This window comes from Phocoena phocoena, chromosome 4, assembly GCF_963924675.1.
Source record: "Phocoena phocoena chromosome 4, mPhoPho1.1, whole genome shotgun sequence".
Lineage (NCBI taxonomy): Eukaryota > Metazoa > Chordata > Mammalia > Artiodactyla > Phocoenidae > Phocoena > Phocoena phocoena.
This window is the reverse complement of record NC_089222.1, coordinates 90479291-90496659: the sequence shown is the minus strand read 5'-3', so window position 1 is coordinate 90496659 and position 17369 is coordinate 90479291.

Sequence of the window (17369 nt, the reverse complement as noted above, 5' to 3'; positions counted from 1 at the left end):
CGAAAGAGAGAATGGAAAAGAGTTTCTAAATTGAGATTAGCGTTCTTCTTGGTAGTAGAAATGTAATCTTAAAATAGTTTTTAAGTTCAATTATAGAAAATACATTACACTCCCCACACATCTGACTCTGTGGACTAACAGTTCATGCATACATGAACATTTTACGCACACACACACACACACACACACACACACACAGTCCCCAGAGTTTGTAGCAATGTCATGTTGCTATTTCATTAGTGGCTTTTTGTGTAGATTCACTTTCTGTGACATCTATCAGTATGAGACAGGCAGTGCTAATTCAGTACTCTGTTTACCATCTAAAACAAAAATCTCTTCCTCTTTAGGAGAGGAAAATTTACTTCCCTGAGAACAAAATAAATAAATAAATAGAAATATAAACATATCAAAGTAAGTGACAACAAAAACACTGAACCCAGTCAACTTATGAATTCTCCCAGTTAATATCATCTAGGTGTCAAGACTCATCAAGGATGTTGTTTATTTTATATAAACTTTCCACCAATAGCCCAATTCTCACAGGCATCTCAAACCTAATGAACTGCTCACTAGAGGAGAACAGCCTAAACACCATCCTTTTTAAAATTGGCTGTAGTCGTTTTAAGTCAGGGAACATTGGCAAGCTGTTCCCTGCCTCTGAGCCTGGCTGTCAGAACCATTTCAACTAAAACACATCACCAAAGCAGGTACACACATCTCTTTCTGTCCACATCTGGTTGGTCCCTGATGCATACTTCCACTGTTTTTAATATTTATTGTCTTTCAGTTAAGTGCTAGGGAAATAAGTATTGGAAGAAGCTGTATAGGTTAAAATAGGAAGCTCTTTGGTGAGGTTGGCATTTTAGGAGTGGTGGTCAGGGGGGCACAGAAAGTTGCATTCATCAATCTTACTCATTTTAAATTCATTACTTATTTCACCCTTGAAGCCACAATTGTTGGGGCAGAGTTAGGAATAGAATCCAAGCCTTTTAACTTCAAATCAAGGTTATTTCTATTGCACCAAACTGCTTTTAATCATATTCTGCAATGTGGGATGTGGGAGCAATTTTGGGAAGCCCAATAGTATGGAATCCTCACTCTGCCTGGTACCGTGTTTTGCCAAATGAACTGAAAATAAAAGAACAGTGGGTAAGACTAACTCAGCTGATGGCAGACAAATAACAATAAGTGGACAGCGAAGAACATTCTGATTCCAGGGATTAATGTCCAGAGAGGCCGGGAAACTTGAAAAAAATCATGTTGTATCTCTATTACCCTCATTTTGTACCAAAGTATCATTCTCATACTTAGTTTCCCTTTCTCCAGTATTCCTCTTTCATATAGATACATTTAAAGATTTTTAATAGAGATAATATGTAAATAGAGTCTCCTTTTTCAAAATCTGACACAGTCTTATCTCTTTCTGGTCTTGAATTGGAAATGAGAGTCAGGGATTGATGTCACTATAACACAGAAGATGCTTTGGTTCCTATATGAAATTTTCCATCTTGTTAGTATTTTGAAGTGATCAGGACAAGCTTTTTCACAATTCAAGAGAAAACTTTAAAAACATATGAAACCTTAGAGAAAAAAGGAAAATCTTGCAAGAGTATCTTCCTTCATCCCAAGTAGTGGCTGAACTGCCTCAATTTCCACACCTTTAAGCTATCTGGTGAGGCTGCGAGTACAGATAAAGAATCTATGAAGGATATAATTTCCCCTTGGTTAAAAAAAAGTGATTGATGGAGAAGGCTACCCTTTCATTTTAATTCTGATGAGCTTGGCCTCTACCAGAAGCAAATGCTGTCAGGGGTGCACATTCTGATGGAGAAGGCCTGAGTTGGGGTTTAAGGCCATGGGGATCTACTGACTATGGTTGGAAATTTAACTGTTTAGTATTTTTGATACAATTTTTATTAGTTTTTGAGTGCGTGTTCTACTTACACAACTGCATTGTTTTTGAATAGTTTCCCTCTATTTTTTCCATAAGCCCAATTATTTTTCATGTACAATTTTGCAGAACATGTGGCTTTTCAAGAGTACACATGTCACTTTATAACAGAAAGACCACCGTTGCAGGTTGGGTTCTCTGGAAAGCAGACTCCGAGACAGAGTATTCGTGCAGAATGTTTATTATGGACGATCCGTGAACAACACCTGTGGAAGGAAGTGAGCAGGGATGCAAGCTGAACAGCCTCATCTGACTCCACTGGGTAGCTGTGGAGCTAGAGTGGTCCTTAGACTGCTTATCATTGGTCTGAAATAGCTGGGGTTTTCTACCCTCCCTTTGATCAGTTATTCTGTGTGGGACACCCCCTTCTAGCACCAAGGGTGTGACCTTGAATGAGACAGCTCTCTGCAGTTGGAGCAATTCCAGAAGGAGCTGCATCTGGGGGTTGTCTGCTGAGAACACATTCAGCAGCTGGGGCAACAAGCCCTTCCTTGAAGCAGGATCTGGGCAACATCACAATTGTGATGTAGTCAGTAGATCCCCATAGCCTTAAACCCCGACTCAGGCCTTCTCCATCAGAATGTGCACCCCTGACAGCATTTGCTTCTGGTAGAGGCCAAGCTCATCAGAATTAAAATGAAAGGGTAGCCTTCTCCATCAATCACTTTTTTTAACCAAGGGGAAATTATATCCTTCATAGATTCTTTATCTGTACTCGCAGCCTCACCAGATAGCTGTCCACCACATCCTGAATTATATATAAAACTAGAGACTCTCACCCACCACCCTCACAATTAATCATTCTTGGGATTTTTGATGTGTCCCAACAGACCTTTTCCTATGTATCACTGTACTGTTTCCTCTGTGTCTGTGTGTGTGTATGTGAGCGTGTAAGTGGCATTAGACCATAGGTTTTGATCCATAACTTTTTCATTCACCAATAGGACTTAGAGATCTACCTTGATTCTTTTGGATTAGCAAGGCCCTAACAATATACCACTTATATGAATATTGTTAAGAACTGATATTTGCCAATCCAGTATCCATTCTACCCTTCCTCTTTCCTCCTGATTTTATTTAGGGTGACAATGTGCCCAGATAAAGCAGTACATTCTCCAGGCGCCTTTGTATGCAGTTCTGGCCAAGATATAGAAGTGGAGGTCACTATGTGAGGCTTCTAGGAAAGCTCTTCAAACGCTGCTGACTCAGCTGTCATGTACTCTCCCTCCTCCCTTCTATTTAGAGCATAGTTGTGATGCCTGAGGAGAGTGTCAGGAACCTCCCTGAGACCAGCTGGATGGGAGCAAGGCTTAAGGACAGCAGGGAGGAAAGGTAGAAGGGACCTGGTCTGTTGATGGTATTGTGGATCTGTTTCACCAGCCCTGGACCAACTATCTCCAAATTCTTCAGTGTGAGAAAGAAATCATCTATTTGGCCAAGGCACTCTTATCTATTATGTGCACCAGGAACCAGTCCCTAACTAATGCAAGTATACTACAGTTTACCAATTCCAAGTTGATAATTTGTTTTCGACTTTACAAAGCCACAATAAGCATCCTTGTATAAGTCTCCTTGTGTGTGTGTATGAATGTTTCACTAGACTAGGTTCAGAAACGAGGAATTTCAGGCTGATAGGGCAAAAACATGTTCAATGTTAACCAGAGTGACTCTAAAGACAATGAGATCCTTACAGAACCAGGTTCATTTGGCCCCGAGGCACAGCAAGCCAAAACACTGAGGCCCCGAGGTAGCAGCAAAGAGAGTTTCTTTGCAAGCAGCTAAGCAAGAAGATGGAAGGACAAATCTCAAGTCCTCCTACACGAAGGCAAGGGACTCAGGGTATTTATGAAATAAAGAATAAAAATACAGGGCGGTCTGAGCGGTGGGGAGCATGGGGAACGGTGATTGGAAAAAGGTGCGATAATCATTCTGTGCAGGTGTAATTTGGCTTCTGGGCTCTGCACATTCTGAGGGTGGAGTTTTCAGCCCTCTGATGTTAAAAGGTCACACTCTCGCATGCCTGTTTGGAGGGTTGGAAGTTCCAGGTAGTCCTAACCTGCAGCTCAAAATAGAGGCAGCTGACTCCAAGTTCCTGGAAAACAGCTTGGGCAGACATCTTATTGTTTAGGCTACATGCAGCTTAGAGGACTTACAAGTCTTAAAACAACCTTGATTAGTGAAGGCAGGGGAAGTGGATTTGACTAATAATTACCTACAGTTTCAACATCGCCTCCACTCTTTGTTTTCATCCACCATCAATTTCAATCTTGATATTATTACCTCTACTTTTTCCCAATTGATGACTACAACATTGTTTTATTTTGCATTTTCTATATTATTAGTGGTAAACATATGTTTGGTGAATAACTGTTGCCAAACTATGTACATTTTTCCATTTGGTTACTTATCTTTTTCTTACTGATTTTTAGGAATTTTTCACTTGACATTTAACTTTCTCTTTATATCATGATATTTTAAACCTATGATAAAAAATTAATTCTGGAATTTTATCAATTTAAGTTTAATGTTAGTTGATAATACTTTAGAATTTGGTTTCTATAATAATTAAAATTATAAAGGTAATTTTTCCATAAAACTTTACTGCCTTGGAGCAATTAAGACAAACTAGATTGAATTGGAAGGAAAGCCCAATTTATAGATGAATATAAACCAGTGGTTATGAAATTGTATTAACAAAGTGTTTGGTATAGTCCTTCACTATTCAAAAAAATATTTGAAATTAATGTGCAAATTGTTTAACTTCTAATAGCTATTGCTATATCATTTTGGAAATATTTTGTATTTTATATGTTCCAGAATTTTTCAAAACCACCATCAGGGGGTATTTTTTGGAAATTTATACCTGAAAATTTATAAAATTATTCAGTTTAGTTAAATGTAACAGACATTTATTGAATATATACTAAGTGCAAGGGACCATGGCAAGATTTGTAACATGGGTGGACCTCAAGGGCATTACGTGTAAGTGAAATAAATCAGACAGAGGAAGACAAATACTACATGATCTCACTTATATGTGGAATCTGAAAAAGCCTAATTCAGAGGAACAGAGAGTAGAATGGTGGTTGCCAGGAGCTAGGGGTTGGGAGTAAGAAGGAGATATTGGTCAAAGGGTAAAAACATCCAATTATAAGATGAATAAGTTCTGGGGATAATATACAGAATGGTGACTTTAGTTAACAATACTGTATTATATACTTGAAAGTTTTTAAGAGTGTAGATCATCATATACACATACACACACATGGTAATTATATGAGGTGATGGAGGCGTTAATTAACTTATTATGGTAATCATTTTGCAATATACGTGTATATCAAATCATCACATTGTACATCTTTAACACAATGTTATATGTCAATTATATCTCAGTAAAGCTGGGGAAAAAGGGACCATGGCAAGGGCACAGAATATAAAAAGTGAGTAACAAATCGATTGGAAGGATTGCTGTAATAATTATAAGACCTAAATTTTATTGTGCACTTACAATATATATCTAAATACAATGCTAGGTTAGTTTCAATAAGTAGTTGTAAATCAGAAATTGTCGATAAAGATAGGTACATATCCTTGAGGTAGTTGATCACAAAATCCTCAATATGAAATTTGAGTCAAATAATTAAAATATCTTGATAATTTCCTCTCTAAATCCCCAGCAAATTCCATTTTACTATACACTTAGTAAATAACTTGGGATCATATAACAAACTTGCATTGCACGGTTTGTGGGATCATAGCTTCCCGACCAAGGATTGAACCCAGGCCCTCAGCAGTGAGAGCATGGAGTCCTAATCACTGGAGTACCAGGGAATTCCCTGGATCATATAAGTTTGAAAGTGAACAGTAGTTTAGCAAGGATTAAATATTTCATAAATTCTGGATAAGTAGAGTCCAAATTAACATTAACCGTACCTAGGCTGCTCATTTGGCCCTTAACCAAGTTAAAACCCTGACTTTGAACCTCTGCTCTGTGGAGGCCAGGGAATTGTAGTTGATCTCAGCTAGTGCCTGGAATGGTTTGAAACAGACTTAGCATTCATAAGACCGTGAAATTTTCTAGCTCCATTGCCCATCACAACTTCTCAACATTCCTCTCCAACTGTTATTATTTGCGGGGGGAGTACAGTGTTATGACTTAGAGTATAAGATTTAGGATAAAAAGCATATATTTAAGTCCTGATTTGGGGACTTAATGACCTAAGATCTCTTAAGATGATCTGAGCTTTAATTTCTTCATCTATAAATTAGGAAACTTAATAAAGACTCCCTCAAATAGCTTCTATGAGGATCAAATAGATAACGAACGAGTGTGAAAGTTCTTTGTAAATTGGAAAGTTCTGTACAGATGCTATTATTTGTTGTTGCTGAATTAAACTGAATTCAGCTGATTCCCTTTGAAGATAGTATTAATTTTGCCTTGGTGGAGAAGAACAGCATTGAGATCTGTCTCCACGTCTTTTACGGTCCGTTGATAGTCATGGGAAGTCTTGTTAAAGGTGTGATATATCTATATCTACAAGGACATATGTGTCAATATATCTCTGTATCCATATGGAACCTAGTATCTCTATGACTTATTCTGACACAGTCACTCAAGAGAGATTTGTGTCCAGGGGAAAAGTTCAAGATAATAAACACACCTTGCTACTACTGTGAGGCCTTTATCCATAACAATGAGGAACCCAATTCTAATGAGTTACATTCTATTACATAAAGAATTCCTTTTGCCTAGGTTACAGGGAGGCTTAGTACCTAGAAGTGTCTGTAAACTGAAATGCCCAGAAAGCCAAAGCAAATCTTTTTAATTAGTGACCCTGACTGGTCATATCAATACAAAGTGGTGGAAACTGGGAAGAACTTTTTGTCTAGAGGCCACAGCTGCTACTCAACAGCTGCCCACTATTTCCCCAATCTTCCAACTTTAAGAGAAGATAAAAATCTAGATTTTTATGGAATTTGTTTTCCAATTTTCAAAATATACTGTGGGCAGCAAAAAATGGTTGCATCTGGCCCATGAACTTCTTACTTCGGATTCATGGCCTACAACCAACACAGGCAGAGCTACTTCCTTGTCTATTCCCTCTGAGGCTCCGATTACATCTCAGTCCTTTGTGTTTTAGAAGCAAGACCTGTCTAGGGAGGAGTGAGCAAGCAGACTGACATCAGCGGGTCAGTGGTGGCAGCCTTGGTTGCATATTGTGATCATCTGAAGAGCTTTCAAAAATGCTGACGCCTAGGTCCCAATCCCAGAGATTCCAATTCACCTGACCTGGTTTACATCCCAAGCATGGGAATTTTGTAAAATTTCCCAAGAGATTCTAATGTGCATCCCAGTTGTTGTCACCAGAGTGATAAAGGGAAGTGGAGAGTTTGCCCAACACCTAGAGTAGTGGTTGTTAGTACATTCAGACAGACGCGGGAAAGTGCTGAAGCCTTATGGGGATCCACATCAGAAAAGGAAATAGTTTTGAGCACTGACATTAAAATCCTAAACAGGAAAGGATTTATACAGTATTTTTAGACCATGTTTAATGTTTCAGACCACGATTAAAATTTGCATAGACTCTGCAAAGTTTGTGTTTCTACAATATTTCATGAAAGATGTTTTGCCTTACTTTGTCATGCACTTAGTTCTCTAAAGGAGAGGTAGTTGAACACTGCCACAGGTGGTGTGAAATGAGGCCGAGTACTTTTGGAACTTCAGTGACATATGCTATTCTCGTCTATCCAGCTTTCCCTCCCCTCTGGAAACAGAGCTCTTCTCTGTTGTGGGAAAACCATTCTTAAGATTCAGGGGAGGCTGATGTTTGCTCCCACTCCCAGCACCTCAATATACACCAATTCAAAGAGGGTGAGCACGTGAGCAAGTTTAGCCAAGCCCCCCATCCTCCTGGCCAGTGACTGATGCAGGCAATGACCTGAGAGAGTCAGTCTTCCCTAAGATTTGATATCTGGGTGCTTTCTGGGAGGAAGGGGGGAAAAGACAGATACTGATAGAGTTGGAGCTATAGAGATAAAGAAAGAAATAGAGAGGGATAGAGAGATGGGGGGGCGGGGAGGCTCTCTTTCTTTGGAATGGAGCATTGTAAAAATAATTTAGGTTAGGTTCATTTGCAGCCATCTGTCTCAGCCTCAGGGAGGACATTGAAAAGAATGAGGCCAAGTACAGAGACAATCAGACATGAGAGATCCAAAGAGCTGATACATTCTTTGAGCCCCGTATCCAGCTGTCTGAATGTTTGTTATGTGAGTAGATTCCCTTTTCTACCTAAGCTATTTTAAGCTAGCTTTCTGCGGTTGACTACTGCATTGGAATTAATCTGCATCCTCAATTCCTAAACTGGTGTGAGTAGGGTCATCAATTTACTCTAAACCATGATACACACACCTGGTAAAATGGGACTTAGTTCAGAAGACAGGAAAAATGAGCTTTCTTTTCTACACCAGATTAAAATTTTATCAGAAGGGAATAATCCAAGTGGAAAAATATACCCATTACACCAGCCAGTAAATCTGCAGAGACCTAAGATCTCATCAGGTCCAGTTTTATTCCATATACAGGACCTGAGAGAGGAGCTCAGGGAGCATTAACAGAGGAAGACATACACATCCCCTATCTTTCAGTTCATTCTCCCTAAACTGACTTATAAATTCAAAGTAATTCTAGTGATTTTTGTGGAAGTTGACAAGCTGATTTTACACTTTATATGGGAATGCCAAGGGTCAAGAATAGCTGAGACAATTGCAAAGTAGAAAGCAGATATCAAGACTTATAACATCGTACTAATTAAGAGTATGAATCACTGCAGAGATAGAGATAGAACAGAGCATCTATTATTTTCCTAAACTTTTTGAACAAATTTTAAACTTACAGAAAAGTTGCAAGAATAGTACAAAACAATTATCTTATATCCAGTACCCCACAACCCCTAATATTACCATCTTATGACTGACTTTTAAAATAAGCTATTTTTTATTGGAGTATAATTGCTTTACAATGTTGTGTTAGTTTCTGCTCTACAACAAAGTGAATCAGGTATATGTATACATATATCCCCTCCCTCTTTGACCTTCCTTTCCCCCACTGCCCAGCCATTCCACCCATCTAGGTCATCAAGATGAGCTCCCTGTGCTATACAGCAGGTTCCCACTAGCTATTTATTTTACACATGGTAGTGTATATTTGACAAGTGAAACTGTTTGTTTTGTTTAAATTTGTGGTGTTTTTTTTCCTATTATCTGTGACCTTGAATACTGATTAACAAACACAAAGAAAAGTTTTCAGTTGTATTTTCTACTTTGCACATTTTCTTTCCTGATGACTTCCCAATCTTTGGAGTCTTAGTGTTTTTCCTGTAAATCTGTCTGAACTTTTATATTTTAAGTGTGATGTCACACTGGTACAAATAAATTCAACATATTATTTACCTTTTAATTTTTTTATCCAATAGTTTAGTTAAAAATCTAATACTTAAACATCTTTTTAAAAATCTATTCACATTTTGAGAGCTATATTGCTCTCAATGGTGACATATCATTTTACTCTTTGGGAAATATTTTGAATTCTGAAAAGTGCCAGGAACCATTCATAGCTGGTTCTGGTAACCAGAGTACAGATACACAAATATCATTTTGGTAAAAAAAATGAACAAACTAGAAAACAAAACCATCAGCCAGCTGTGATGATAATATGATGATAACACTATGATTTTCTTGTGTGATTAAGAAACTGCTTGAAAGCAAATTTCAAAAGCATTTTTTAAATGGCAGCATCAGATGGATTATATGAGATCTTATGGAAGTTAATTTGAAGGATAATGGAAAAAATTATTTCACCATTCTGACTTTTGTGACATAATGAAGGGACACATGAGGTGGAAGAAAGGCTCTGCAGAGAGACTCAGAGGAGCTCTGTTAGCTCCAGTCACTATTAAGATGTATAATCATTGGCAAGTTTCACAATTCCTCTATTCATTCAACAAATACTTATTGAGCAGAAGCAAGAGAACTACAGTCCTGCCGCCTGTGGAACAAAAACCACATTCACAGAAAAATAGACAAGATGAAAAGGCAGAGGGCTATATACCAGATGAAGGAACAACATAAAACCCCAGAAAAACAACTAAATGAAATGGAGATAGGCAACCTTCCAGAAAAAGAATTCAGAATAATGATAGTGAAGATGATCCAGGACCTCGGAAAAAGAATGGAGGAAAAGATTGAGAAGATGCAAGAAATGTTTAACAAAGATCTAGAAGAATTGAAGAACAAACAAACAGAGGTGAACAATACAATAACTGAAATGAAAAATACACTAGAAGGAATCAGTAGCAGAATAACTGAAGCAGAAGAACGGATAAGTGACCTGGAAGACAGAATGGTGGAATCCACTGCCACAGAACAAAATAAAGAAAAGAGAATGAAAAGAAATGAAGACAGCTTAAGAGACCTCTGGGACAACATTAAATGCAAAAACATTCGCATTATACGGGGCCAGGAAGGAGAAGAGAGACAGAAAGGACCTGAGAAAATATTTGAAGAAATTATAGCCAAAAATTTCCCTAACATGGGAAAGGAAATACCCATCCAAGTCCAGGAAGCACAGAGAGTCCCATACAGGATAAACCCAAGGAGAAACACACCAAGACACAAAGTAATCAAACTGGCAAAAATTAAACACAAAGAAAAATTATTGAAAGCAGCAAGGGAAAAATAACATACAAGGGAACTCCCATAACGTTAACAGCTGATTTCTCAGCAAAAACTCTACAAGCTAGAAAGGAGTGGCATGATATACTTAAAGTGATGAAAGGGAAGAAACTACAACAAAGATTACTCTACCCAGCAAGGATCTCATTCAGATTCGATGGAGAAATCAAAAGCTTTACAGATAAGCAAAAGCTAAGAGAATTCAGCACCACCAAACCAGCTCTACACAAACGCTAAAGGAAATTCTCTAAGTGGGAAACACAAGAGAAGAAAAGGACCTACAAAAACAAACCCAAATCAATTAAGAAAATGGTAATAGGAACAAACATATCAATAATTACCTTAAACATGAATGGATTAAATGTGCCAACCAAAAGACATAGGCTTGCTGAATGGATACAAAAACAAGACCCATATATATGCTGTCTACAAGAGACCCACTTCAGACCTAGGGACACATACAGACTGAAAGTGAGGGGATGGAAAAGAATAATTCATGCAAATGGAATTCAGAAGAAAGCTGGAGTAGCAATACTCATATCAGATAAAATAGAATTTAAAATAAAGAATGTTACAAGAGACAAGGAAGTACACTACATAATAATCAAGGGGTCAATCCAAGAAGAAGATATAACACTTATAAATATATATGCACCCAACACAGGAGCACCTCAATACCTAAGGCAACTGCTAACGGCTATAAAAGAGGAAATCGACAGTAACACAATAATAGTGGGGGCCTTTAACACCTCACTTAACCAATGGACAGATCATCCAAACAGAAAATTAATAAGGAAACACAAGCTTTAAATGGCACAGTAGACCAGATAGATATAACTGATATTTAGAGGACATTCAATCCCAAAACTGCAGATTACATTTTCTTCTCAAGTGCTCACAGAACACTCTCCAGGACAGATGACATCTTGGGTCCCAAACCAAGACTCAGTAAATTTAAGAAAATTGAAATCATATTAAGCATCTTTTCTGACCACAACGCTATGAGATTAGAAATGAATTACAGGGGAAAAAAACGTAAAAAACACAACACATGGCAGCTAAACAATACATTACTAAATAACCAAGAGATCACTGAAGAAATCAAAGAGGAAATCAAAAAATACCTAGAGACAAATGACAATGAAAACACAACAATCCAAAACCTATGGGATGTAGCAAAAGCAGCCCTAAGAGGGAAATTATAGCTATAAAAGCGTACCTCAAGAAATAAGAAAGATCTCAAATAAACAATCTAACGTCACACCTAAAGGAACTAGAGAGAGAAGAGCAAACAAACTCCAAAGTTAGCAGAAGGAAGGAAATCATAAAGATCAGAACAGAAATAAATGAAATAGAAACAAAGAAAACAATAGCAAAGATTAATAAAACTAAAAGCTGGTTGTTTGAGAAGATAAACAAAATTGATAAACCATGAGCCAAACTGATCAAGAAAAAGAGGGAGAGGACTCAAATCAATAAAAGTAGAAATGAAAAAGGAGAAGTTACAACAGACACCACAGAAATACAAAGCATCCTAAGAGACTACTACAAGCAACTCTATGCCAATAAAATGGACAACCTGGAAGAAATGGACAAATTCTTAGAAAGGTATAACCTTCCAAGACTGAACCAGGAAGAAATAGAAAACATGAACAGACCAATCACAAGGAGTGAAATTGAAACTGTGATTAAAAATCTTCCAACAAACAAAAGTCCAGGACAAGATGGCTTCACAGGTGAATTCTATCAAACATTTAGAGAAGAGCTAACACCCATCCTTCTCAAACTCTTCCCAAAAATTGCAGACGAAAGAATACTCTCAAACTCATTCTATGAGTCCACCATCACCCTCATACCAAAATCAGACAAAGATACTACATAAAAAGAAAATCACAGACCAATATCACTGATGAATATAGATGCAAAAATCCTCAACAAAATACTAGCAAACAGAATCCAACAACACATTAAAAGGATCATACACTGTGATCAAGTGGGATTTATCACAGGGTTGCAAGGATTCTTCAATATATGCAAATCAATCAATGTGATACACCATATTAACAAATGGAAAAATAAAAACCATAGGATCATCTCAATAGATGCAGAAAAAGCTTTTGACAAAATTCAACACCCATTTATGATAAAAACTCTCCAGAAAGTGGGCATAGAGGGAAACTACCTCAACATAATAAAGGCCATATATGACAAATCCACAGCAAACATCATTCTCAATGGTGAAAAATGGAAAGCATTTGCTCTAAGATCAGGAACAAGACAAGGATGTCCACTCTCACCACTATTATTCAACATACTTTTGAAAGTCCTAGCGACGGCAATCAAAGAAGAAAAAGAAATAAAAGGAATACAAATTGGAAAAGAAGAAGTAAAACAGTCACTGTCTGCAGATGACATGATACTATACATAGAGAATCCTAAAGATGCCACCAGAAAACTACTAGAGTTAATCAATGAATTTGGTAAAGTTGCAGGATACAAAATTAATGCATAGAAATCTCTTGCATTCCTATACACTAATGATGAAAAATCTGAAAGAGAAATTAAGGAATCAGTCCCATTTACCATTGTAACAAAAAGAATAAAATGCCTAGGAATAAACCTACTTAGGGAGAGAAAAGACCTGTATGCAGAAAACTATAAGACACTGATGAAAGAAATTAAACATGTTACCAACAGATGGAGAGATATACCATGTTCTAGGATGGGAAGAATCAATAATGTGAAAATGACTGTACTACCCTAAGCAATCTACAGATTCAATGTAATCCCTATCAAATTGCCAATGGCATTTTTACAGAACTACAACAAAAAATCTTTGTATGGAGACACAAATTTGTATGGAGACACAAAAGACCCTGAATAGTCAAAGCAGTCTTGAGGGAAAAAAAAACGGAGTGGAGGAATCTGACTCCCTGACTTCAGACTTTACTACAAAGCTACAGTTATCAAGACAACATGGTACTGGCACAAAAACAGAAATATAGATCAATGGAACATGATAGAAAGCCCAGAGATAAACCCATGCACCTATGGTCCACTAATCTGTGAGAAAGGAGGCAAGGACATACAATGGAGAAAAGACAGTCTCTTCAATAAGTGGTCCTGGGAAAACTGGAGAGCTACATGTAAAAGAATGAAATTAGAACACTCCCTAACACCATACACAAAAATAAATTCAAAATGGAGTAGAGACCTAAACGTAAGACCGGACACTATAAAACTCTTAGAGGAAAACATAGGAAGGACACTCTTTGACAGAAATCACAGCAAGAACTTTTTTGACCCACCTCCTAGAGTAATGGAAATAAAAACAAAAATAAACAAATGGGACCTAATGAAACTTCAAAGCTTTTGCACAGCAAAGGAAACCATAAACAAGACAAAAAGACAACCCTCTGAATGGGAGAAAATATTTGCAAATGAACCATTGGACAAAGGATTAATCTCCAAAATATATAAACAGCTCATGCAGCTCAATATTAATAAAACAAACAACCCAATCCAAAAATGGGCAGAAAACCTAGACATTTCTCCAAAGAAGACATACAGATGGCCACGAAGCACATGAAATGCTCTCAACATTACTAATTATTAGAGAAATGTAAATCAAAACTACAATGAGGTATCACCTCACACCAGTTAGAATGGGCATCATCAGAAAATCTACAAACAACAAATGCTGGAGCGGGTGTGGAGAAAAGGGAACCCTCTTGCACTGTTGGTGGGAATGTAAATTGATACAGCCACTATGGAGAACAGTATGGAGATTCCTTAAAGAATTAAATATAGAATTACCATATGATCCAGCAATCCCACTACTGGGCATATACCCAGAGAAAACCATAATTCAAAAAGACACATGCACCCCAATGTTCATTGCAGTACTATTTACAATAGCCAGGTCATGGAAGCAACCTAAATGCCCATCGACAGATGACTGGATAAAGCAGATGTGGTACATATATACAATGGAATATTACTCAGCCATAAAAAGGAATGAAATTGGGTTATTTGTAGAGACATGGATGGATCCAGAGAATATCATACAGAGTGAAGTAAGTCAGAAAGAGAAAAACAAATATTGTTTATTAACACATATATGTGGAACCTAGAAAATGGTACAGATGAACCGGTTTGCAGAGCAGATATTGAGACACAGAAGTAGAGAAAAGATGTTTGGACACCAAGGGGGGAAAGTGGCGGCAAGTGGGGTGGTGGTGGGATGAATTGGGAGATTGGGATTGACATGTATACACTGATGTGTATAAAATGGATGACTAGTAAGAAAAAATAAATAAAAATAAACAAAATAAATAAATTAATTAACAATTAAAAAATGAAACAAAAAAACCAAATACTTGTTGAGTGCTTACTGCATGCTGGGCTCTGTCTTAAGCACTGGAGATATGTTAATAAACCAAACAGCCAACAACTTTGCTTTGTAGAATTTGTATTCTAATGGGAAGTGGCAAAGAATAAACAAAACAAGCAGTGAAATAGTAGATTAGAAGATAAATTTATTCGAAATTTATTCCGTAGCACTAGTTAAGTAGAGAAGGGCCATAGGGAGCATGAGGGTGGAGAGAAGGGACATTTGCAATTTTAAGTAGGTAGTCAGGGAAAGACCTCATTGAGAAGGTGAGAAGTTAAGCATACAGCTTGAAGGAGGTGAGAGAAAAAGCCAGGTTGCTATCTGGGGAGAAGCATCCTAGGCAGAGAGAAGAAGAAAGTCCCTGAGGAGGACTGGTGCCAGGGATATTTTAGGAAGAGAAAGCAGCTACTATGGCTGAGGTGAGGTGAATGAGGGGAAGAGTCACAGCAGAGGAACTGAGAAAGATACGGGGAATGGGGAGGGCAGATCAGGCCAAGAACTCTGGCTTTTATTTCGAGAGAAACTAGGAGCCACACGACGTTTGGATTGACGTGATCAGCCTTTCGCTTTAGCTGGAGCACTGTGGCGCTCTGCTGAGAACAGGTTGTGGAGGGAAGAGGGTGGGAGCAGGGAGTCTAGTCAGGAGGTTGCTATGATAATCCAGGTGAGGGACGATGGCAGCCTAGAGCTTCTGGTTGTGTGGGAGGTGGTAGCTTGGTAGAGAATGGGGTCAAGTTCTGGATATATTTTTTATTCAATATTCTCATATGGATTGCTCATAATATGATAATCGTAATATCTAAATTATCTTAATAAATTGTGAATAGTTTTGATATTATGTTTCTTAAGATGCTCATAAAAGTATAAAATGTTATAGAAATGTAAAGTGCGTGATCAGAAGGAATGATCGTATGTACTGGAGCAGGGACCAAGTGTACAGTCTGATTGTAAGACTCTTGTCTGTAAATGCATATGAGGGTTCATTGTCATTTGAAGAACATGGGCAAAATAGTAAAAGTCTTCAGCTGACAGTTAGATGACCCATTCCCTGTGGGCATGTTAAAGGTTTTGCCCACCTAGAGATAATAGTTTATCGATGACTCTTTTCTCAGATTTCATTAGAAGAGCCAATTAAATATGGCTTGAGAAGCTAGGGATTAAAGTGTCTGGGACAAGCATATAGTCTCTCTCTAGGCCAGAATGGAATCTATTCCCTAAGAAGTAGGCTTAGCTCCATGTATCTAAGGCCTTAAATATTCTAAAAGTTAGAGAAATAGCATGTACTAAGCGTATACTAGGCCAAGCTCTGTGGTAGGTGCTTATATATGTTCTCTCCTGCCATCTTCATAACAATTCATTGGAGTATTTTTAATCTCATTTCATGAGTGTGGAAACTCAGACACATTGAGGGAAAATGACTTAAAGGGTAATACAGTTCGTGAGTGAGGGAGGTAGGATTTAAATTAGTCTGCAGGCCTACATGCAAGACTGATCTTTTTGTCGAATGTTATAAATGAAGTATGCAGGACTCCATGGCTCCAAAGAACTTAAAAAGATCAATGCTGGGAGACAGTGTGGATGGATGACCGCGGAGGTGGGTATCTCAGAGAGGAGATGTGGGCAGTTGAGGTTTCAACACCTGGTCATGCATTAGAATCACCAGGGATATCGGGGATATCAAAACATTTATTTTGAAAAAGACTTTCAGGTGACTTCTCTGTAGGCAGCCTGTCAATTATCTTCCCTTCCATTCAGGATGGGGAGCAACTCAGATTGAGGGGTTAGGCCCCAAAGTAACAAACGGAAACATAGAGCCCACAGGGAGCAACCTGAAACTCACTGGCCATGAGTCTAAAGAAATCTGGGCTTCATGCAATTTGTGTCAAACAAGTTTTCTCTTAAATTTTGTTTCTAAGCAACTAATCTTTTTGAGGTACTGAGGTGTCATTCCCTGCATTATGAATGTGTCATGGAATCATAGAAAACTAAAGGTGGAAGGGACCTCAGAGATTTTCCCGACACCCACACTGCTTTGTGAGCTGAGCAGACCGAGACTCAGAGGGGTAAATGGCTTGTCAAAAGGTCACAAGAATCCGGGCCACTGCTCTTTCCACCAAGCAATTCTGCCTCCCCAAGTATTTTTCTCAATCTTGTCAGTCATCCTACTGATAAAACTTTGTATTCCCTGGGTTTAGTCTGGATGTCCAATTTTGCCTACCTACAGCTGTCCCCACAGACTCTGAGTATTGAAAAAGCTACTCCCTGTCCACACTGTTTTAACGATTTAGGTTTCTT